The following is a 22,870-nucleotide window of genomic DNA, read 5'->3' on the forward strand; positions in this document are numbered from 1 at the left end:
GCAGTCTATAGAATTCCTAACACTGATGTGTCTGAATTCAATTCAAACCTTAGAAATCTAATACTAGATAACAGACTGAACAAAAACCATCTAATTATCGCAGGGGACTTTAATATTGACCTCTGCGAGCCTGAACACCCTACTGCTGTTAGCTTCCTCAACTGTATGAATTCCTGCTTTCTCATACCCTTAATCACTAGACCAACTAGAATCACTGATAGTACTGCTACGACTCTAGATCACATCTGGACCAACATAACCTCTCCGCTTACTTCAGGTATAATCACCGATAGCACTACAGACCATTACCCCACATTTCTCTTAACTAACATTATCAAACCACCTCTTGAGTCAAGGGAGTTAAGCTTTAGGCTGCACAATGAAACGGCTTTAAACAATTTTATAACTGCTGCTGATAATGTCAACTGCATGGGAGTCCGAGTTAGGTAACATAGGGGACATCAACCTAGCAGTGCAATCTTTTCTACAAACAACTCTTAGCCTTTATAATATTCGAACCCCAGTTGGAAACAGACCCAACTATAGGATGGATTAACCCAAGTATCGCGCTTCCAAAAGGATCGTCCAAGTTGGAAAAGACGAACGCTGAAAGAATATTGTTGAAAACATCTTGATAACTGATTAAACCAAAATTATTTATTAGTCAGAAGAAAGACAGAAACGTGATCTATATGTAAAACCTCTACCAGACAAATATTTTAAGTAAAACCGAAGATATTTGTAGTTGTATAAAAGTGGCAGTTTTCATCGCTCGTCAAACTCGAAAACCGCAGCATTCATCTCAGAACCATGCCTATTTCACGCAGATTCCTTAATAAATGTAAGAGTTTTATATGTCACAAGAAAGACAGATATATAAGCTTCGTTCTAAATACCTTACCATGGGCATATTTAAATTTAAAGCGAAGATACGTGTACTTTTATAATAGCCGAGCTCCGACTCCGGACAGATCGATCGACGGAGCAACTCTCTCTCAGAACAATGCTTATTTCACGTAAATTTGTAAATAATCGTAAATTTTTTATATGCCTCAAGAAAGATAGGAATATAAGGCTCATTTTAAACACTTTATCATAGACATAATTAAAGTTCTAATGAAGATTCATGTATTTTAATAATCGCCGAGCTCCGACCCCCGCATAGACTGAGCGAGAGCAACTCTCTCAGAAGAATGTTTATTTTACGTAAATTCGTTAATAAACACAAATGTTTTACACGTCTTAAGAAAGATAGAAATATAAGCTTTATTTTAAATACATTACATTAGACATATTTAAAGCTCAAGTGAAGATATATATGTTTTTATAGTGGCGTTCAGTAGCTTTTCGGTCATGGAGTGCAGACGCCTACGCACTTGCCAATATGTTGTGTAATTAACAAAGATACGCTAATAAAGCCTAAAATATTACATGCCTCCAGAAAGACAGAGCTATAATCGTTATTGTGAGTGCATCAAAGGAAATATATCATGTTGGAGACCAATGATATAGCAATTTTAATTTAAGTTTCGAGTCCCGCCCGGTCGAGAGAGATGGGGCGACTCTCGCCTCATCTATTGGAGATTCTGTCCACTAAAGACCCAAAGCTACTCAAACCTTCCTAGCATTACGTAAGCAATGAAGTAATATGGTATATTTACTCACTATAATGTGGATGCTGGATGCAGAAAATGAGAGAACATAATTTTACTCTGAAAAAATATAATTTCATAACAAAATAAGATGTAAATATGTAATATCAAAGGAAGTCGATGGTCCAAGCAACAATATCGTGGAGCGGCTTATCCAAGATATAATGCTCTCTGGAAAGTGTTTGCTGGCATATCAACCTTCTGTTCAAGTTCAAGTTCAAGTATGTTTATTGAGATAAGCAATAAATACATCTCAAAGGGATAGAGTAGCTTAGGCTATTTCTACCCCCCTCTACTTCAAGTCCCTCAAGGGGCGCACAAATTCAGTGAGTACAAATAGACATATAACAGTACAAGAATCCCATTTAACATTGCATACAGCAAGTACAGCATATAATTGTTACATTCTTGGGGCAAAATTCTTGTAGCTCCTAAGTATACAGTCTATTATACCATTATCCAACCTTCTGTACACAGTGATCCAGTCGTCGAACTTCTCTGCTCAAATTATCGCAAATTTAATTTATGATGTTAACAAGTAGAATGCGTATTTTTAATCAAATCTAACGATATTAACAAGTAGAATGCGTATTTTTAATCAAATCTAACATAACTAGCCAGAAAACGTTAAAGATTATTTAAAAATACATGGTTGGAAGTTAAATCAACTCCATAGAACAATATTTTTGTTATAGATACTAATCGTTATTTGTTGGTATGCGTTCCCTTCAAAAAAATTTCGAAATTCGCACTATTTTTGGCCGCTTGCGGCGAAATTTGCACGATTTTTGGCCGCTAGCGGCTTAAATCGCGCGATTTTTGCCCGCCAGCTGCAAAAATCGCATAGTTTCTGGCCGCTAGCGTCGAAAATAGCGCGGTTTTCGGCCTTTAGCCGCAAAAATCGCGCTATTTTTGGCCGGTAGCGGCGAAAATCGCGATTTTTGCCCGTCAGCTGCGAAAATCGCATGGTTTTTGACCGCTAGTGGCAAAAATCGCGCAGTTTTTGGCCGGTAGCGGCGAAAATCGCCCCATTTTTGGCCGCTAGCGGCGAAAATCGGTCGATTTTTGGCAGGTAGCGGCGAAATTCGCGCGATTTTTGCCCGCCTGCTGCAAAAATCGCATGGTTTCTGGCCGCTAGCGTCGAAAATAGCGCGGTTTTCGGCCGTTAGCGGCAAAAATCGCCCGATTTTTGGCCGCTAGCGGCGAAAATCGCACGGTTTTTGGCCGCTAGCGGCAAAAATCGCGCTATTTTTGGCCGGTAGCGGCGAAAATCGCGATTTTTGCCCGTCAGCTGCGAAAATCGCATGGTTTTTGACCGCTAGTGGCAAAAATCGCGCAGTTTTTGGCCGGTAGCGGCGAAAATCGCCCCATTTTTGGCCGCTAGCGGCGAAAATAGCCCTTTTTTTGGCCGCTAGCGGCGAAAATCGGTCGATTTTTGGCAGGTAGCGGCGAAATTCGCGCGATTTTTGCCCGCCTGCTGCAAAAATCGCATGGTTTCTGGCCGCTAGCGTCGAAAATAGCGCGGTTTTCGGCCGTTAGCGGCAAAAATCGCCCGATTTTTGGCCGCTAGCGGCGAAAATCGCACGGTTTTTGGCCGCTAGCGGCAAAAATCGCGCTATTTTTGCCCGCCAGCTGCAAAAATCGCACAGTTTCTGGCCGCTAGCGGCGAAAATCGCGCGATTTTTGGCCGCTAGCGGCGACAGTCTCCGTGGTGTAGTGGTAAGACACTCGCCTGGCGTTCGGCGAGCGCTATGTCATGGGTTCGTATCCTGGCCGGGGAGGATTTACTGGGCGCAATTCCTTAACTGTAGCCTCTGTTTAACGCAACAGTAAAATGTGTACTTGGATGAAAAAACGATTCTTCGCGGCAGGGGATCGTATTCCAGGGACCTGCCCGAAACGCTACGCGTACTAGTGGCTTTACATGAATGTAACAACTCTTGTATATATCTCAAAAAAAAAAAAAAAAAAAAAAATAGCCCCTTTTTTGGCCGCTAGCGGCGAAAATCGGTCGATTTTTGGGAGGTAGCGGCGAAATTCGCGCGATTTTTGCCCGCCTGCTGCAAAAATCGCATGGTTTCTGGCCGCTAGCGTCGAAAATAGCGCGGTTTTCGGCCGTTAGTGGCAAAAATCGCCCGATTTTTGGCTGCTAGCGGCGAAAATCGCACGGTTTTTGGCTGCGAGCGGCGAAAATCGCGCTATTTTTGCCCGGTAGCGGCGAAAATCGCGATTTTTGCCCGCCAGCGGCGAAAATCGCATGGTTTTTGGCCGCTAGCGGCAAAAATCGCGCGGTTTTTGGCCGGTAGCGGCGATAATCGCGCTATTTTTGCCCGCCAGCTGCAAAAATCGCATAGTTTCTGGCCGCTAGCGGCGAAAATCGCCCCATTTTTGGCCGTTAGCGGCGAAAATAGCTTCTTTTTTGACCGCTAGCGGCGAAAATTGGTCGATTTTTGGCAGGTAGCGGCGAAATTCGCGCGATTTTTGCCCGCCAGCTGCAAAAGTAGCATGGTTTCTGGCCGCTTGCGGCGAAAATCGCCCTATTTTTGGCCGCTAGCAGCGAAAATTGACCCTTTTTTGGCCGCTAGCGGTGAAAATCGGTCGATTTTTGGCAGGTAGCGCGATTTTTGCCCGCAAGCTGCAAAAATCGCATGGTTTCTGGCCGCTAGCGTCGAAAATAGCGCGGTTTTCGGCCGTTAACTGCAAAAATCGCCCGATTTTTGGCCGCTAGTGGCGAAAATCGCACGGTTTTTGGCCGCTAGCGGCGAAAATCGCGCTATTTTTGGCCGGTAGCGGCGAAAATCGCGATGTTTGCCCGCCAGCTGCGAAAATCGCATGGTTTTTGGCCGCTAACGGCGAAAATTGCGCGGTTTTTGGCCGGTAGCGGCGAAAATCGCGCTATTTTTGCCCGCCAGCTGCAAAAATCGCCAAATTCTGGCTCTCTGCACGTATTTGCAGTTTGAAATTCCGACTTTTTATACCAAAAATAGGCCAATTACTGAAAGCGGCGGTGGGTCACATTTTGCCCAAACCCCCCTCCAGTTTTCAAAATATCCCAAACATCCCAAATCCGATACCTGAGCCATATTTTAGAGCCAAATTCTGGCTCTCTGCACGTATTCGCAGTTTGAAATTCCGGATTTTTATACCGAAAATATGCCAATTACTGAAAGCGGCGGTGGGTCACATTTTGCCCAAACCCCCCTGCAGTTTTTAAAACAATTTCGCGCTATAGGCGTTAAAAAAAATCATACCCTATGTGCTTCTGGCGGTTCGCGCGCCTACGCGGTAAGACCGAAAAAGTGTACACTCTTTTGACTGTCCTGACAATAATTGAAGGCGCACGTATTTAAATTTGGTATCACTGTGTTCGCAATAAAATTATCTATAAGAACATACCTATAAAATGCCGCCAAAGCATAAGGACTATCAACACCAAATAAAAAACTATTCAGATCACTCGCCCAGAGCGCCAAACAGCAACAAAATGTTTCCACTCTCTTAATGGTTGCGAAGCCTACAGTTGTCCTACATCGCTAAATGTGGTATCATTGGAATCGCAATAAAATTCTCTACACGGACATATGCATATAAATATAGATTCAATGTCGCATCCCACCCAAAACAGTGTGGGAAGTGGCCGAAGTGTTACCCGCGGCGGCATATCAGCGAAACTCGCTTTGAAAAGTGTATATTCAATTCACTGTCCTGACTTTATTTGTTGATGTATGTATTTCATTTTTGTACCAATGTGCTCGCAATAGAATGTTCTATAAGAACATAAGTATTAAAGGTCACATAAGGATGCGTTCGACCGGCAACATATATAAAAACTACGTCGATTATACTCGTGTCAATAATACACTTGTTTTACCATGATGATTCACAGCCATGCCGTTCTCTTTATTAAGTTGTTCGGCTATTAGAGAAAACGTAAATTTCATGGCAGACATTTGTAAACTATTCCCAAGTTGATCGGATAATAAATGGATTTTATACAAATATTTTTTCTCGTGACTTCCGAGAGCAGCACGCGTGCGGTGTGATTAATAATATTGGTGACAACGACGGTCTGCTCGGATGCGTGAAAAAGTGTAAAATATCCCAAACATCCCAAATCAGATACCTGAGCCATATTTTAGTAAAATGTGTACTTGGATGAAAAAACGATTCTTCGCTGCAGGGGGATCGTATTCCAGGGACCTGCCCGAAACGCTTTGCGTAATAGTGGCTTTAGGCATTGCATGTACTAGCTCTACCTATAAGTCAACCATTCTTTGTAAAAATTTATTGTATGTATGTACCTTACCTAAATAAACATTTTATTTTATTTTTTTATTTTTTATTTTAAGATATAGTTTCACCGAAGAAAGTTCAACACCGGCCGATATAAATATCCCAGAACTAAGTCAACTCTCATACCAAGAATGGTTAAGGGCCACAGAGCTAACCTTATTTACTTATTTATTTATATACAAGATGGTATAACCCCACTGCAAACCACGCATGACAGAGCGGATTTCACCGAAACGTTTAAAACACTGAATAATTTGGAGGATGTTGAACCAGACAACTTCTTCAAGATGTCAGATGCAACACAAACAAGGAACAACGGTTTCAAGCTTAACAAACCTCAATGTAGGTCTGAAAACAGGAGCTGCTTTTTAACCCACAGGGTTATAAACCCATGGAACTACCTACCCGCCGAAGCCGTAAATGTCAAAACACTGTTGAATTTTAAGATCTAGCGTGAAAAAAATCATCAAAATAAATGGGGGGACCTTTGACAGGCCGCCGGCTTCTAACAAGAAGCGGCTTCCTGTCTTCGTCGAGGCCACTAGTGTTAGTGAATCATAAGAACATAAGAACAAGGTAACTGCGGAAGACCTATTGGCCCATACGAGGCAGCTCCTATCTATAACCACCCAATCCCACTCATATACATGTCCAACCCGCGCTTGAAACAATCGAGGGACCCCACCTCCACCACGTTACGCGGTAATTGGTTCCACAAATCAACAACCCTGTTACCGAACCAGTATTTACCCAAGTCTTTCCTAAATCTAAACTTATCCAATTTATACCCATTGTTTCGTGTTCTGTCTTGTGTTGATACTTTTTTAGTTAGTTAGTTTAGTTCATTTATTATGCACCCCATACCCATCTTGTGGGTGGTAGTGGAAGGGGCATGTAATGGCTGTTATCCCCTTTGTTATGTCCATTCATCCACTTGTAAACCTCTATCATGTCTCCCCTAACTCTTCGCCTTTCCAGTGAATGCAACTTAAGCTTTGTTAATCTTTCTTCACATGAAAGATTTCTAATTTGGGGAATTAACTTAGTCATCCTACGCTGGACACGTTCAAGTGAATTTATATCCATTCTATAATACGGCGACCAAAACTGAACTGCATAATCTAAATGGGACCAAACCAGAGCAAGATATAACTGAAGAACAACACCAGGTGTCTTGTTACTAACGCTTCGATTAATAAATCCCAGTGTCCTATTTGCCTTATTACGAACATTCAGGCATTGATCATTTTGTTTTAAATTCTTACTAATCATATCTCCCAGATCCCTTTCGCAATCCGACTTCGCAATCTCAACACCATCAAGCTCGTATCTTGTAACTCTATCATCATTACCTAGCCTCAGAACTTTACATTTATCAGCATTAAACTGCAGACTCGGGTAAATTCAGGTAAAATATAAAAGTATATCTAACTCGTTTTCTTTGAAACGGTCTGAATAATTTGATTTCTGCAAATGAAAATTATCTGAGGGGTCACTGACATATATTGGTCTCGACGAAAGAAAGGATTAGTAGAAATTCTAAGAGAGAATCAAATAGTTTCCGACTTTCATATTATTTCACCTGTCAGCTAATGATATTAGGTGAACATGCTTGTGCTTTAATTTTATTTAGTAGCCCCTCATATATAATATGGTATTAGTAGTAGAAGTAGTACATTGTACTACCTAAGCTTTTAATCAAAACAAAATGCACAAATTCACTACACAATTAAGGTTCTTATTTGCGTCTTATTTCATTGTAAAAGGAGTTAATTTCCAAACAGGGTTGTATAAATAAATCTTATCTTTGCATTCAATTTTGTACGGTAATTTTTCAAACTTAAAATGTAAATAGCTATATATATATACCCCCTCTAAATGAAAAATGGCCTAATTTAACATATGTGCTAAAAATATTAACATAAATAATTCGTTTGTTAGATAACAAGATATTCATAGCAATAAGGTTTCTTGGAATGGCCTATAATGCACGCAAATACTAGTTTACGCACTTTTCGGGGAGTACGAATGGAATTTCAAAATGGCGTTCAAACGGCGGTTGGTCGTTGAAGGCGCAGTCGCTCAGTAACGTCGATGCCGCCAACGCGACAACATGTACCGCTGATTTCCGACATCACCAACATTGCTCCAGGTAAGAGTGATAATTCTTTTTGACATATTTATATCTTATATATACACAGTATATAGAATTATATAATATAATGGGGTTTCACATATGGAGTTTGCTTCGAACAATGCCTATCAATGTTAGTTTAGTTCGTTTATTATGCACCCCATACCCATCTTGTGAAAACCTTGAGGTGCTTCCAGGGCTTAGTGTCCCCGCGGCCCGGTCGTCGACCAGGCCTCCTGGTTGCTGGACTGATCAACCAGGCTGTTGGACGCGGCTGCTCGCAGCCTGATGTATGCGTCACAGCCTGGTTGATCAGGTATCCTTTGGAGGTGCTTATCCAATTCTCTCTTGAACACTGTGAGGGGTCGGCCAGTTATGCCCCTTATGTGTAGTGGAAGCGTGTTGAACAGTCTCGGGCCTCTGATGTTGATAGTTCTCTCTGAGTACCTGTTGTACCTCTGCTGGGCGGTAGTGGAAAGGGTTACAGAGGCACATAATGGGCTCAGGGACTGAACCCCACAATTCATTTAGCTAAGCAAGTTACAATCTTGATGAGCTCGTTACAAAATTCAATATAAGTCGTCACATCAACAATGGGTTCGAGATCGACCTCAAGTACAGGTTCTAAATTAAGCACCTGACATATGTGGAGAGCTAGTGTCACAATTTGTTTGTCCTGCACACCGCCCCCCATCCAGTGGGCAGCGGTGGATAGGTTACAATCACTCGGTTACTACCTACAGTTAGCAGACTGGGGATATTTGGCTAAAATTTCTGGTAGCAGATCAGGTCCCCCATTTGTTCCGATTTTTTTTCAAATTGGATTTTACAATTCAAGTGTTATGTTATTTACTGCTTTAGCAGATAGGCGGTTCCATGGGTTTATAACCCTGTGGGTGAAAATATAGCTTATGTTTTCAGTCCTACACTGCGGCTTGTTGGACTTGAAACCGTTGTTCCTTGTTTGTGTTCCATCTGACCTTTTGAAGTTGTTCTCTGGATCCATATCTTCGAAACTGTTCAATATTTTAATAGGCAGGCGATGAGTCACAATAACGTGGCTGAAGTATGTTGACCAGACCACACACTAGAAGTTGAAGGGACGACGAGTTTCGGTCCGTCCTGGACCATTCTCAAGTCGATTCAAGTCGATATTTTAATAGTTTCGGTGAGATCCATCCTGGCATGCCTAGTTTGCAGTGTTGTTAGCCCTGTGACCCTCAACCGTTCATGGTATGAAACTAGACCTCATTCTGCAATTATTTTTGTCGCCTGGTGTTCAATTTTCTCCATGAAAGGTTGGGCGCGGGGTGGGTTCTCTGTCGGGCTCCAAGTGGGTTCTCTGTCGGGCTCCAAGTGGGTTCTCTGTCGGGCCCCAAGTGGGTTCTCTGTCGGGCCCCAAGTGGGTTCTCTGTCGGGCCCCAAGTGGGTTCTCTGTCGGGCCCCAAGTGGGTTCTCTGCCGGCCCCAAGTGGGTTCTCTGTCGGGCCCCAAGTGGGTTCTCTGTCGGGCCCCAAGTGGGTTCTCTGTCGGGCCCCAAGTGGGTTCTCTGTCGGGCCCCAAGTGGGTTCTCTGTCGGGCCCCAAGTGGGTTCTCTGTCGGGCCCCAAGTGGGTTCTCTGTCGGGCCCCAAGTGGGTTCTCTGTCGGGCTCCAAGTGGGTTCTCTGTCGGGCTCCAAGTGGGTTCTCCGTCGGGCCCCAAGTGGGTTCTCCGTCGGGCCCCAAGTGGGTTCTCCGTCGGGCCCCAAGTGGGTTCTCCGTCGGGCCCCAAGTGGGTTCTCCGTCGGGCCCCAAGTGGGTTCTCCGTCGGGCCCCAAGTGGGTTCTCCGTCGGGCCCCAAGTGGGTTCTCCGTCGGGCCCCAAGTGGGTTCTCCGTCGGGGCTCCGGGGTGGGTTGTCGGTCGGGGCTCCGGGGTGGGTTGTCGGTCGGGGCTCCGGGGTGGGTTGTCGGTCGGGGCTCCGGGGTGGGTTGTCGGTCGGGGCTCCGGGGTGGGTTGTCGGTCGGGGCTCCGGGGTGGGTTGTCGGTCGGGGCTCCGGGGTGGGTTGTCGGTCGGGGCTCCGGGGTGGGTTGTCGGTCGGGGCTCCGGGGTGGGTTGTCGGTCGGGGCTCCGGGGTGGGTTGTCTGTCGGGGCTCCGGGGTGGGTTGTCGGTCGGGGCTCCGGGGTGGGTTGTCGGTCGGGGCTCCGGGGTGGGTTGTCGGTCGGGGCTCCGGGGTGGGTTGTCGGTCGGGGCTCCGGGGTGGGTTGTCGGTCGGGGCTCCGGGGTGGGTTGTCGGTCGGGGCTCCGGGGTGGGTTGTCGGTCGGGGCTCCGGGGTGGGTTGTCGGTCGGGGCTCCGGGGTGGGTTGTCGGTCGGGGCTCCGGGGTGGGTTGTCGGTCGGGGCTCCGGGGTGGGTTGTCGGTCGGGGCTCCGGGGTGGGTTGTCGGTCGGGGCTCCGGGGTGGGTTGTCGGTCGGGGCTCCGGGGTGGGTTGTCGGTCGGGGCTCCGGGGTGGGTTGTCGGTCGGGGCTCCGGGGTGGGTTGTCGGTCGGGGCTCCGGGGTGGGTTGTCGGTCGGGGCTCCGGGGTGGGTTGTCGGTCGGGGCTCCGGGGTGGGTTGTCGGTCGGGGCTCCGGGGTGGGTTGTCGGTCGGGGCTCCGGGGTGGGTTGTCGGTCGGGGCTCCGGGGTGGGTTGTCGGTCGGGGCTCCGGGGTGGGTTGTCGGTCGGGGCTCCGGGGTGGGTTGTCGGTCGGGGCTCCGGGGTGGGTTGTCGGTCGGGGCTCCGGGGTGGGTTGTCGGTCGGGGCTCCGGGGTGGGTTGTCGGTCGGGGCTCCGGGGTGGGTTGTCGGTCGGGGCTCCGGGGTGGGTTGTCGGTCGGGGCTCCGGGGTGGGTTGTCGGTCGGGGCTCCGGGCAGGCTTTAGGTACTCAACTGGCAGGCTCTGGGTGGGTGACTGTTCGGGCTCCAGGTGGGTGTCTGTCCGGCTTCGGGTGGGTTCTTGGTAGGGCTTGGGGGGTGTGGGTTCTTGGTAGGGCTTGGGGGGGTGTGGGTACTTGGTAGGGCTTGGGGGGGTGTGGGTACTTGGTAGGGCTTGGGGGGGTGTGGGTTCTTGGTAGGGCTTGGGGGGGTGTGGGTTCTTGGTAGGGCTTGGGGGGGTGTGGGTTCTTGGTAGGACTTGGGGGGGGTGTGGGTTCTTGGTAGGACTTGGGGGGGGTGTGGGTTCTTGGTAGGGCTTGGGGGGGGGGGTTCTTGGTAGGGCTTGGGGTGTGGGTTCTTGGTAGGGCTTGGGGGGTGTGGGTTCTTGGTAGGGCTTGGGGGGGGGGGGTTCTTGGTAGGGCTTGGGGGGGTGTGGGTTCTTGGTAGGGCTTGGGGGGGTGTGGGTTCTTGGTAGGGCTTGGGGGGGGTGGGTTCTTGGTAGGGCTTGGGGGGGTGTGGGTATTTGGTAGGGCTTGGGGGGGTGTGGGTACTTGGTAGGGCTTGGGGGGGCGTGGGTACTTGGTAGGGCTTGGGGGGGTGTGGGTTCTTGGTAGGGCTTGGGGGGGTGTGGGTTCTTGGTAGGGCTTGGGGGGGTGTGGGTTCTTGGTAGGGCTCGGGGGGGTGTGAGTTCTTGGTAGGGCTCGGGGGGGTGTGGGTTCTTGGTAGGGCTCGGGGGGGGGGTGTGGGTTCTTGGTAGGGCTCGGGGGGGTGTGGGTTCTTGGTAGGGCTCGGGGGGGTGTGGGTTCTTGGTAGGGCTCGGGGGGGGGTGTGGGTTCTTGGTAGGGCTCGGGGGGGGTGTGGGTTCTTGGTAGGGCTCGGGGGGGGTGTGGGTTCTTGGTAGGGCTCGGGGGGGGTGTGGGTTCTTGGTAGGGCTCGGGGGGGGGGGGGGGGGGGGTTCTTGGTAGGGCTCGGGGGGGTTGGGTTCTCTGTAGGGCTCGGGGTGGGTTCTCGGTAGGGATCGGGGTGGGTTCTCGGTAGGGATCGGGGCGGGCTCCAGGTACTCAACTGACGGGTTCCAGTTCACTCAACTGGCGGGCTCCGGTTCACTCAACTGGCGGGCTCCGGTTTATTAAACTGGCGGGCTCCGGGTGTTTGACTGGTCGGGCTCCGGGTGGGTGACTGTTCGGGCTCCAGGTGGGTGTCTGTCTGGCTTCGGGTATGTTCTTGGTAGAGCTTCGGGGTGGGTTCTTGGTAGGACTTAGGGTTGGCTCCCGGTCAGGCTCAGGGTGGGCTCTTTCGGGTTCGGGATGGGCTCTCGGGCTTGGGGTACCTATGTAGGGCTCGGGGTAGGTTCTTGGTCGGGCCCAGGGTGGGTTCTCTGTAGGGCTCAGGGTGTTTTCATGGTAGGACTAGGGGTGGGTTCTCTGTAGGGATCAGGGTGGGTTCTCAGTAGGGCTCTGGGTGGGTTCTCGGTAGGGCTCGGGGCGGGCTCCAGGTACTCAACTGACGGGTTCCAGTTCACACAACTGGCGGGCTCCGGTTCACTCAACTGGCGGGCTCCGGTTTACTAAACTGGCGGGCTCCGGGTGTTTGACTGGTCGGGCTCCGGGTGGGTGACTGTTCGGGCTCCAGGTGGGTGTCTGTCCGGCTTCGGGTGGGTTCTCGGTAGGGCTTGGGGGTGGGTTCTCAGTAGGGCTTGGGGTGGGTTCTCGGTAGGGCTTGGGGGTGGGTTCTCGGTAGGGCTTGGGGCTGAGTTCTCGGTAGGGCTTGGGGCTGAGTTCTCGGTAGGGCTTGGGGCTGAGTTCTCGGTAGGGCTTGGGGCTGGGTTCTCGGTAGGGCTTGGGGCTGGGTTCTCGATAGGGCTTGGGGCTGGGTTCTCGATAGGGCTTGGGGCTGGGTTCTCGGTAGGGCTTGGGGGGTGGGTTCTCGGTAGGGCTTGGGGGGTGGGTTCTTGGTAGGGCTTGGGGGGTGGGTTCTCAGTAGGGCTCGGGGTGGGCTCTTTCGGGATCGGGATAGGCTCTCGGGCTTGGGGAACCTCTGTAGGGCTCAGGGTAGGTTCTTGGTCGGGCTCAGGGTGGGTTCTCGGTAGGGCTCGGGGCGGGCTCCAGGTACTCAACTGACGGGTTCCAGTTCACTCAACTGGCGGGCTCCGGTTCACTCAACTGGCGGGCTCCGGTTTACTAAACTGGCGGGCTCCGGGTGTTTGACTGGTCGGGCTCCGGGTGGGTGACTGTTCGGGCTCCAGGTGGGTGTCTGTCCAGCTTCGGGTGGGTTCTTGGTAGGGCTTGGGGTGGGTTCTTGGTAGGTATTAGGGCAGGGTTCTTGGTAGGGCTTGGGGGTGGGTTCTTGGTAGGGCTTGGGGGTGGGTTCTTGGTAGGGCTTGGGGGTGGGTTCTTGGTAGGGTTTGGGGTTGGCTCCCGGTCAGGCTCGGGGTGGGCTCTTTCGGGATCGGGATAGGCTCTCGGGCTTGGGGGAACCTCTGTAGGGCTCGGGGTAGGTTCTTGGTCGGGCTCAGGGTGGGTTCTCGGTAGGGCTCGGGGCAGGCTCCAGGTACTCAACTGACGGGTTCCAGTTCACTCAACTGGCGGGCTCCGGTTCACTCAACTGGCGGGCTCCGGTTTACTAAACTGGCGGGCTCCGGGTGTTTGACTGGTCGGGCTCCGGGTGTGTGACTGTTCGGGCTCCAGGTGGGTGTCTGTCCGGCTTCGGGTGGGTCCTTGGTAGGGCTTGGGGTGGGTTCTTGGTAGGTATTGGGGCTGGGTTCTCGGTAGGGCTTTGGGCTGGGTTCTCGGTAGGGCTTTGGGCTGGGTTCTCAGTAGGGCTTTGGGCTGGGTTCTCGGTAGGGCTTGGGGGGTGGGTTCTCGGTAGGGCTTGGGGGGTGGGTTCTCGGTAGGGCTTGGGGGGGTGGGTTCTCGGTAGGGCTTGGGGGGTGGGTTCTCGGTAGGGCTTGGGGGGTGGGTTCTCGGTAGGGCTTGGGGGGGTGGGTTCTCGGTAGGGCTTGGGGGGGTGGGTTCTCGGTAGGGCTTGGGGGGGGTGGGTTCTCGGTAGGGCTTGGGGGGGGGGGTTCTCGGTAGGGCTTGGGGGGGGTGGGTTCTCGGTAGGGCTTGGGGGGGTGGGTTCTCGGTAGGGCTTGGGGGGGGTGGGTTCTCGGTAGGGCTTGGGGGGGGGTGGGTTCTCGGTAGGGCTTGGGGGGGGTGGGTTCTCGGTAGGGCTTGGGGGGTGGGTTCTCGGTAGGGCTTGGGGGGGTGGGTTCTCGGTAGGGCTTGGGAGGGTGGGTTCTCGGTAGGGCTTGGGGGGGTGGGTTCTCGGTAGGGGTCGGGGTGGGCTCTTTCGGGATCGGGATAGGCTCTCGGGCTTGGGGAACCTCTGTAGGGTTAGGGGTAGGTTCTTGGTCGGGCTCAGGGTTGGTTCTCGGTAGGGCTCGGGGCGGGCTCCAGGTACTCAACTGACGGGTTCCAGTTCACTCAACTGGCGGGCTCCGGTTCACTCAACTGGCGGGCTCCGGTTTACTAAACTGGCGGGCTCCGGGTGTTTGACTGGTCGGGCTCCGGGTGGGTGACTGTTCGAGCTCCAGGTGGGTGTCTGTCCGGCTTCGGGTGGGTTCTTGGTAGGGCTTGGGGTGGGTTCTTGGTAGGTATTGGGGCTGGGTTCTCGGTAGGGCTTTGAGCTGGGTTCTCGGTAGGGCTTGGGGGGTGGGTTCTCGGTAGGGCTTGGGGGGGTGGGTTCTCGGTAGGGCTTGGGGGGGTGGGTTCTCGGTAGGGCTTGGGGGGGTGGGTTCTCGGTAGGGCTTGGGGGGGTGGGTTCTCGGTAGGGCTTGGGGGGGTTGGTTCTCGGTAGGGCTTGGGGGGTGGGTTCTGGTAGGGGTCGGGGTGGGCTCTTTCGGGATCGGGATAGGCTCTCGGGCTTGGGGAACCTCTGTAGGGCTCGGGGTAGGTTCTTGGTCGGGCTCAGGGTGGGTTCTCGGTAGGGCTCGGGGCGGGCTCCAGGTACTCAACTGACGGGTTCCAGTTCACTCAACTGGCGGGCTCCGGTTCACTCAACTGGCGGGCTCCGGTTTACTAAACTGGCGGGCTCCGGGTGTTTGACTGGTCGGGCTCCGGGTGGGTGACTGTTCGGGCTGCAGGTGGGTGTCTGTCCAGCTTCGGGTGGGTTCTTGGTAGGGCTTGGGGTGGGTTCTTGGTAGGTATTAGGGCTGGGTTCTTGGTAGGGCTTGGGGGGTGGGTTTTGGTAGGGCTTGGGGGTGGGTTCTCGGTAGGGCTTGGGGGGTGGGTTCTCGGTAGGGCTTGGGGGGTGGGTTCTCGGTAGGGCTCGGGGTGGGCTCTTTCGGGATCGGGATAGGCTCTCGGGCTTGGGGAACCTCTGTAGGGCTCGGGGTAGGTTCTTGGTCGGGCTCAGGGTGGGTTCTCGGTAGGGCTCGGGGCGGGCTCCAGGTACTCAACTGACGGGTTCCAGTTCACTCAACTGGCGGGCTCCGGTTCACTCAACTGGCGGGCTCCGGTTTATTAAACTGGCGGGCTCCGGGTGTTTGACTGGTCGGGCTCCGGGTGGGTGACTGTTCGGGCTCCAGGTGGGTGTCTGTCCGGCTTCGGGTATGTTCTTGGTAGGGCTTCGGGGTGGGTTCTTGGTAGGACTTAGGGTTGGCTCCCGGTCAGGCTCAGGGTGGGCTCTTTCGGGTTCGGGATGGGCTCTCGGGCTTGGGGTACCTATGTAGGGCTCGGGGTAGGTTCTTGGTCGGGCCCAGGGTGGGTTCTCTGTAGGGCTCAGGGTGTTTTCATGGTAGGACTAGGGGTGGGTTCTCTGTAGGGATCAGGGTGGGTTCTCAGTAGGGCTCTGGGTGGGTTCTCGGTAGGGCTCGGGGCGGGCTCCAGGTACTCAACTGACGGGTTCCAGTTCACACAACTGGCGGGCTCCGGTTCACTCAACTGGCGGGCTCCGGTTTACTAAACTGGCGGGCTCCGGGTGTTTGACTGGTCGGGCTCCGGGTGGGTGACTGTTCGGGCTCCAGGTGGGTGTCTGTCCGGCTTCGGGTGGGTTCTCGGTAGGGCTTGGGGGTGGGTTCTCGGTAGGGCTTGGGGGTGGGTTCTCGGTAGGGCTTGGGGGTGGGTTCTCGGTAGGGCTTGGGGCTGAGTTCTCGGTAGGGCTTGGGGCTGAGTTCTCGGTAGGGCTTGGGGCTGGGTTCTCGGTAGGGCTTGGGGCTGGGTTCTCGGTAGGGCTTGGGGCTGGGTTCTCGGTAGGGCTTGGGGGGTGGGTTCTCGGTAGGGCTTGGGGGGTGGGTTCTTGGTAGGGCTTGGGGGGTGGGTTCTCGGTAGGGCTCGGGGTGGGCTCTTTCGGGATTGGGATAGGCTCTCGGGCTTGGGGAACCTCTGTAGGGCTCGGGGTAGGTTCTTGGTCGGGCTCAGGGTGGGTTCTCGGTAGGGCTCGGGGCGGGCTCCAGGTACTCAACTGACGGGTTCCAGTTCACTCAACTGGCGGGCTCCGGTTCACTCAACTGGCGGGCTCCGGTTTACTAAATTGGCGGGCTCCGGGTGTTTGACTGGTCGGGCTCCGGGTGGGTGACTGTTCAGGCTCCAGGTGGGTGTCTGTCCAGCTTCGGGTGGGTTCTTGGTAGGGCTTGGGGGTGGGTTCTTGGTAGGGTTTGGGGTTGGCTCCCGGTCAGGCTCGGGGTGGGCTCTTTCGGGATCGGGATAGGCTCTCGGGCTTGGGGGAACCTCTGTAGGGCTCGGGTAGGTTCTTGGTCGGGCTCAGGGTGGGTTCTCGGTAGGGCTCGGGGCAGGCTCCAGGTACTCAACTGACGGGTTCCAGTTCACTCAACTGGCGGGCTCCGGTTCACTCAACTGGCGGGCTCCGGTTTACTAAACTGGCGGGCTCCGGGTGTTTGACTGGTCGGGCTCCGGGTGGGTGACTGTTCGGGCTCCAGGTGGGTGTCTGTCCGGCTTCGGGTGGGTCCTTGGTAGGGCTTGGGGTGGGTTCTTGGTAGGTATTGGGGCTGGGTTCTCGGTAGGGCTTTGGGCTGGGTTCTCGGTAGGGCTTTGGGCTGGGTTCTCGGTAGGGCTTTGGGCTGGGTTCTCGGTAGGGCTTTGGGCTGGGTTCTCGGTAGGGCTTGGGGGGTGGGTTCTCAAGTAGGGCTTGGGGGGTGGGTTCTCGGTAGGGCTTGGGGGGGGGTGGGTTCTCGGTAGGGCTTGGGGGAGTGGGTTCTCGGTAGGGCTTGGGTGGGTGGGTTCTCGGTAGGGCTTGGGGGGGTGGGTTCTCGGTAGGACTTGGGGGGGTGGGTTCTCGGTAGGGCTTGGGGGGGTGGGTTCTCGGTAGGGCTTGGGGGGGGGGTTCTCGGTAGGGCTTGGGGGGGGTTCTCGGTAGGGCTTGGGGGGGGGTAGGTTTTCGGTAGGGCATGGGGGGGGGTTCTCGGTAGGGCTTGGGGGGGGTGGGTTCTCGGTAGGGCTTGGGGGGGTGTGTTCCCTGTGGGGCTTGGGAGGGTGGGTTCTCGGTAGGGCTTGGGGGGGTGGGTTCTCGGTAGGGGTCGGGGTGGGCTCTTTCGGGATCGGGATAGGCTCTCGGGCTTGGGGAACCTCTGTAGGGCTCAGGGTAGGTTCTTGGTCGGGCTCAGGGTGGGTTCTCGGTAGGGCTCGGGGCGGGCTCCAGGTACTCAACTGACGGGTTCCAGTTCACTCAACTGGCGGGCTCCGGTTCACTCAACTGGCGGGCTCCGGTTTACTAAACTGGCGGGCTCCGGGTGTTTGACTGGTCGGGCTCCGGGTGGGTGACTGTTCGGGCTCCAGGTGGGTGTCTGTCCAGTTTCGGGTGGGTTCTTGGTAGGGCTTGGGGTGGGTTCTTGGTAGGTATTAGGGCTGGGTTCTTGGTAGGGCTTGGGGGTGGGTTTTGGTAGGGCTTGGGGGGTGGGTTTTGGTAGGGCTTGGGGGGTGGGTTCTCGGTAGGGCTTGGGGGTGGGTTCTCGGTAGGGCTTGGGGGGTGGGTTCTCGGTAGGGCTCGGGGTGGGCTCTTTCGGGATCGGGATAGGCTCTCGGGCTTGGGGAACCTCTGTAGGGCTCGGGGTAGGTTCTTGGTTGGGCTCAGGGTGGGTTCTCGGTAGGGCTCGGGGCAGGCTCCAGGTACTCAACTGACGGGTTCCAGTTCACTCAACTGGCGGGCTCCGGTTCACTCAACTGGCGGGCTCCGGTTTACTAAACTGGCGGGCTCCGGGTGTTTGACTGGTCGGGCTCCGGGTGGGTAACTGTTCGGGCTCCAGGTGGGTGTCTGTCCGGCTTCGGGTGGGTTCTTGGTAGGGCTTGGGGTGGGTTCTTGGTAGGTATTGGGGCTGGGTTCTCGGTAGGGCTTTGGGCTGGGTTCTCGGTAGGGTTTTGGGCTGGGTTCTCGGTAGGGCTTGGGGGGTGGGTTCTCGGTAGGGCTTGGGGGGTGGGTTCTCGGTAGGGCTTGGGGGGGTGGGTTCTCGGTAGGGCTTGGGGGGGTGGGTTCTCGGTAGGGCTTGGGGGAGTGGGTTCTCGGTAGGGCTTGGGGGGGGTGGGTTCTCGGTAGGGCTTGGGGGGGTGGGTTCTCGGTAGGGCTTGGGGGGGGGGGTTCTCGGTAGGGCTTGGGGGGTGGGTTCTCGGTAGGGCTTGGGGGGGGGGTTCTCGGTAGGGCTTGGGGGGGTGGGTTTTCGGTAGGGCTTGGGGGGGGGTTCTGGTAGGGGTCGGGGTGGGCTCTTTCGGGATCGGGATAGGCTCTCGGGCTTGGGGAACCTCTGTAGGGCTCGGGGTAGGTTCTTGGTCGGGCTCAGGGTGGGTTCTCGGTAGGGCTCGGGGCGGGCTCCAGGTACTCAACTGACGGGTTCCAGTTCACTCAACTGGCGGGCTCCGGTTCACTCAACTGGCGGGCTCCGGTTTATTAAACTGGCGGGCTCCGGGTGTTTGACTGGTCGGGCTCCGGGTGGGTGACTGTTCGGGCTCCAGGTGGGTGTCTGTCCGGCTTCGGGTATGTTCTTGGTAGGGCTTCGGGGTGGGTTCTTGGTAGGACTTAGGGTTGGCTCCCGGTCAGGCTCAGGGTGGGCTCTTTCGGGTTCGGGATGGGCTCTCGGGCTTGGGGTACCTATGTAGGGCTCGGGGTAGGTTCTTGGTCGGGCCCAGGGTGGGTTCTCTGTAGGGCTCAGGGTGTTTTTATGGTAGGACTAGGAGTGGGTTCTCTGTAGGGATCAGGGTGGGTTCTCAGTTGGGCTCTGGGTGGGTTCTCGGTAGGGCTCGGGGCGGGCTCCAGGTACTCAACTGACGGGTTCCAGTTCACACGACTGGAGGGCTCCGGTTCACTCAACTGGCGGGCTCCGGTTTACTAAACTGGCGGGCTCCGGGTGTTTGACTGGTCGGGCTCCGGGTGGGTGACTGTTTGGGCTCCAGGTGGGTGTCTGTCCGGCTTCGGGTGGGTTCTCGGTAGGGCTTGGGGTGGGTTCTCGGTAGGGCTTGGGGTGGGTTCTCAGTAGGGCTTGGGGGTGGGTTCTCAGTAGGGCTTGGGGGTGGGTTCTCGGTAGGGCTTGGGGGTGGGTTCTCGGTAGGGCTTGGGGGGTGGGTTCTCGGTAGGGCTTGGGGGTGGGTTCTCGGTAGGGCTTGCGGGGTGGGTTCTCGGTAGGGCTTCGGGTGGGTTCTTGGTAGGGCTTGGGGTGGGTTCTTGGTAGGTATTAGGGCAGGGTTCTTGGTAGGGCTTGGGGGTGGGTTCTTGGTAGGGTTTGGGGTTGGCTCCCGGTCAGGCTCGGGTGGGCTCTTTCGGGATCGGGATAGGCTCTCGGGCTTGGGGAACCTCTGTAGGGCTCGGGGTAGGTTCTTGGTCGGGCTCAGGGTGGGTTCTCGGTAGGGCTCGGGGCAGGCTCCAGGTACTCAACTGACGGGTTCCAGTTCACTCAACTGGCGGGCTCCGGTTCACTCAACTGGCGGGCTCCGGTTTGCTAAACTGGCGGGCTCCGGGTGTTTGACTGGTCGGGCTCCGGGTGGGTGACTGTTCGGGCTCCAGGTGGGTGTCTGTCCGGCTTCGGGTGGGTTCTTGGTAGGGCTTGGGGTGGGTTCTTGGTAGGTATTAGGGCAGGGTTCTTGGTAGGGCTTGGGGGTGGGTTCTTGGTAGGGCTTGGGGGTGGGTTCTTGGTAGGGCTTGGGGGTGGGTTCTTGGTAGGGCTTGGGGTCTTGGTAGGGCTTGGGGATGGGGTCTTGGTAGGGCTTGGGGGTGGGGTCTTGGTAGGGCTTGGGGGTGGGGTCTTGGTAGGGCTTGGGGGTGGGTTCTTGGTAGGGCTTGGGGTGGGGTCTTGGTAGGGCTTGGGGGTGGGGTCTTGGTAGGGCTTGGGGTTGGGGTCTTGGTAGGGCTTGGGGGTGGGGTCTTGGTAGGGCTTGGGGGTGGAGTCTTGGTAGGGCTTGGGGGTGGGGTCTTGGTAGGGCTTGGGGGTGGGGTCTTGGTAGGGCTTGGGGGTGGGGTCTTGGTAGGGCTTGGGGTGGGGTCTTGGTAGGGCTTGGGGTGGGGTCTTGGTAGGGCTTGGGGTGGGGTCTTGGTAGGGCTTGGGGTGGGGTCTTGGTAGGGCTTGGGGGTGGGGTCTTGGTAGGGCTTGGGGGTGGGGTCTTGATAGGGCTTAGGGTTGACTCCCGGTCAGGCTCGGGGTGGGCTCTTTCGGGTTTGGGATGGGCTCTCGGGCTTGGGGAACCTTTGTAGGGCTCGGGGTAGGTTCTTGGTCGGGCTCGGGGTGGGTTCTCTGTAGGGATCGGGATGGGTTCTCGGTAGGGCTCGGGGCGGGCTCCAGGTACTCAACTGACGGGTTCCAGTTCACTCAACTGGCGGGCTCCGGTTCACTCAACTGGCGGGCTCCGGTTTACTAAGCTGGCGGGCTCTGGGTGTTTGACTGTTCGGGCTCCGGGTGGGTGTCTGTCCGGCTTCGGGTGGGTTCTTGGTAGGGCTTGGGGGTGGGTTCTTGGTAGGTCTTGGGGCTGGGTTCTTGGTAAGGCTTGGGGGTGGGTTCTTGGTAGGGCTTAGGGTTGGCTCTCGGTTGTCAAGCTCGGGGTGGGCGCTCGGGCTTGGGGTACCTCTGTAGGGCTCGGGGTAGGTTCTTGATCGGGCTCAGGGTGGGTTCTCTGTAGGGCTTGGGGTAGGTTCTCTGTAGGGATCGGGGTGGGTTCTCGGTAGGGCTCTGGGTGGGTTCTCGGTAGGGCTCTGGGTGGGTTCTCGGTAGGGCTCTGGGTGGGTTCTTGGTCGGGCTCGGGGCAGGCTCCAGGTACTCAACTGATGGGTTCCAGTTCATTCAACTGGCGGGCCCCGGTTCACTCAGCTGGCGGGCTCCGGGTGGGTTCTTGGTAGGGCATAGGGTTGGCTGCCTAGACAAGTACAAGGGGAATGTTGTCTACGCTTATGTTGACCGTGCTCTAAGCCACAGCTCAGGATGGAAGCAAGTCGATGAAGAACTCTGTAGGGTAAGGCAGGTCCTAGTCAACAACGGCTTCTCCAATGGTTTCGTTGAAGACATCATAAAAAGGAAGGTGAAACACCATGCAACCTCTGAAGAGTCAACTAACACAACACCTGTACCCCCTATTAGACTATTTTACAGGAACTTCTTTTCCACAGCTCATAAAACGGAGGAAAGGGTCCTGAAAGATATTGTTAATAGGAACGTTATCCCTACAGACAAAAATCAGAAGATACAATTGACAATTTACTATAGAACCAAAAAAACAGCCAACCTACTCATGAAAAACTCTCCTGACACAAAGCAGAACGCCTTAAAGGAGACTAACGTCGTCTATACCTTCGAATGCCCACTTGGGGACTGTAAGCCTCAAAGAACTCAGTATATAGGCAAGACAACAACATCTCTTTCCAGGCGATTAACAATGCATAAGCAACAGGGCTCCATTAAGAAACATATCTCTTCCCACAACCAGGCCATCACCAGAGAAGTCTTAACAAACAACACAGAAATCATCGATAGATACAGCGATAGCAGGCAGCTTGACATCTGTGAGGCACTACACATCAAGAAGTCAACACCAGCAATCAACAGCCAATTGATGCACAACTATATTCTACCCACTTCAAGACTCCGTACCAATATAGAAGCATCAAGAGGAAGTATGGGTCAATAGGCCCTTTGCAGTTCCATTCTTCCCTCTCATTTATCCAATTTATACCCATTGTTCCATGTTCTGCATTGGTCAAAAGTTTGTTTACCTCTTCCAAAACTGTTACAACACATCACCTCACCCAAATGCGAGTATATAAGACAAGCTGTTTAATGTTAGCATAAGTAAAACTCTGTTTAGTGTTCTCAGGTTACAGTTGTGTGTGTATAAACTAAAGCCTCTGAAAATGTAACAAGTTATTACGAAACGCGTTTAAGCCTCGCGTCAGACTAGAAATAAAAATGAATTTTGGAGAATTGATTTTTCAATTACCATCCACAGTAAAAAAGAAACATAAGAAATATTGAGAAAATTCGTGGTAGAATTATTAATCTTACCTTTTCGGTCATATTTAACAATATATACATTATATATAATATATATATATTACTCTTATTACAAATTCGGTACTTACCGCAGTTTGGATCTGGCAACCGAGGTCCCCGTGGCCCGGAACCCTCGGCCTCCACCAGCACTGTTGTGGACCAGCAGACGACATACAGGAGCAGCTCGCCAGCAACATTCCCACTCAAAATGCAGACGTCAAACAACAGCTCTGACCCACTTAGAGTGGATAAGATTGTTAGGTAAGTGAATGTAGGGGGGATATTGTAGTGCAAGATATTATTGTGTAATGATGAGGATCTGTGTGTGTGTGGGGGAGGAAGTTAGTAGGTGGTCATATGGACAATTCATTCTTATATAGGCATGGGTTTTCTTGTCTCTGTACAATGCTTTGGTGTGATGTTTAAAGAATTACTTGTCTGTACACC

General features: G+C 54.0%; 1 protein-coding gene across 2 annotated transcripts in view; it reads right to left on the minus strand.

Annotated features, from left to right (window-relative positions):
* The window catches only part of LOC123747064 (uncharacterized), a 36,392-nt gene extending 13,739 nt beyond the window's left edge, over nucleotides 1–22,653 (minus strand). For both annotated transcript variants that reach the window (XM_045729059.2, XM_045729060.2), the window contains exon 1: nucleotides 22,513–22,653. The gene's annotated coding sequence lies outside the window, so the exon portion shown is untranslated. The remainder of the gene's footprint in view (nucleotides 1–22,512) is intronic.
* Between the last annotated feature and the right edge of the window lie 217 nt (nucleotides 22,654–22,870).

Source organism: Procambarus clarkii, chromosome 87, assembly GCF_040958095.1.
Source record: "Procambarus clarkii isolate CNS0578487 chromosome 87, FALCON_Pclarkii_2.0, whole genome shotgun sequence".
In the NCBI taxonomy this organism is placed as follows: domain Eukaryota; kingdom Metazoa; phylum Arthropoda; class Malacostraca; order Decapoda; family Cambaridae; genus Procambarus; species Procambarus clarkii.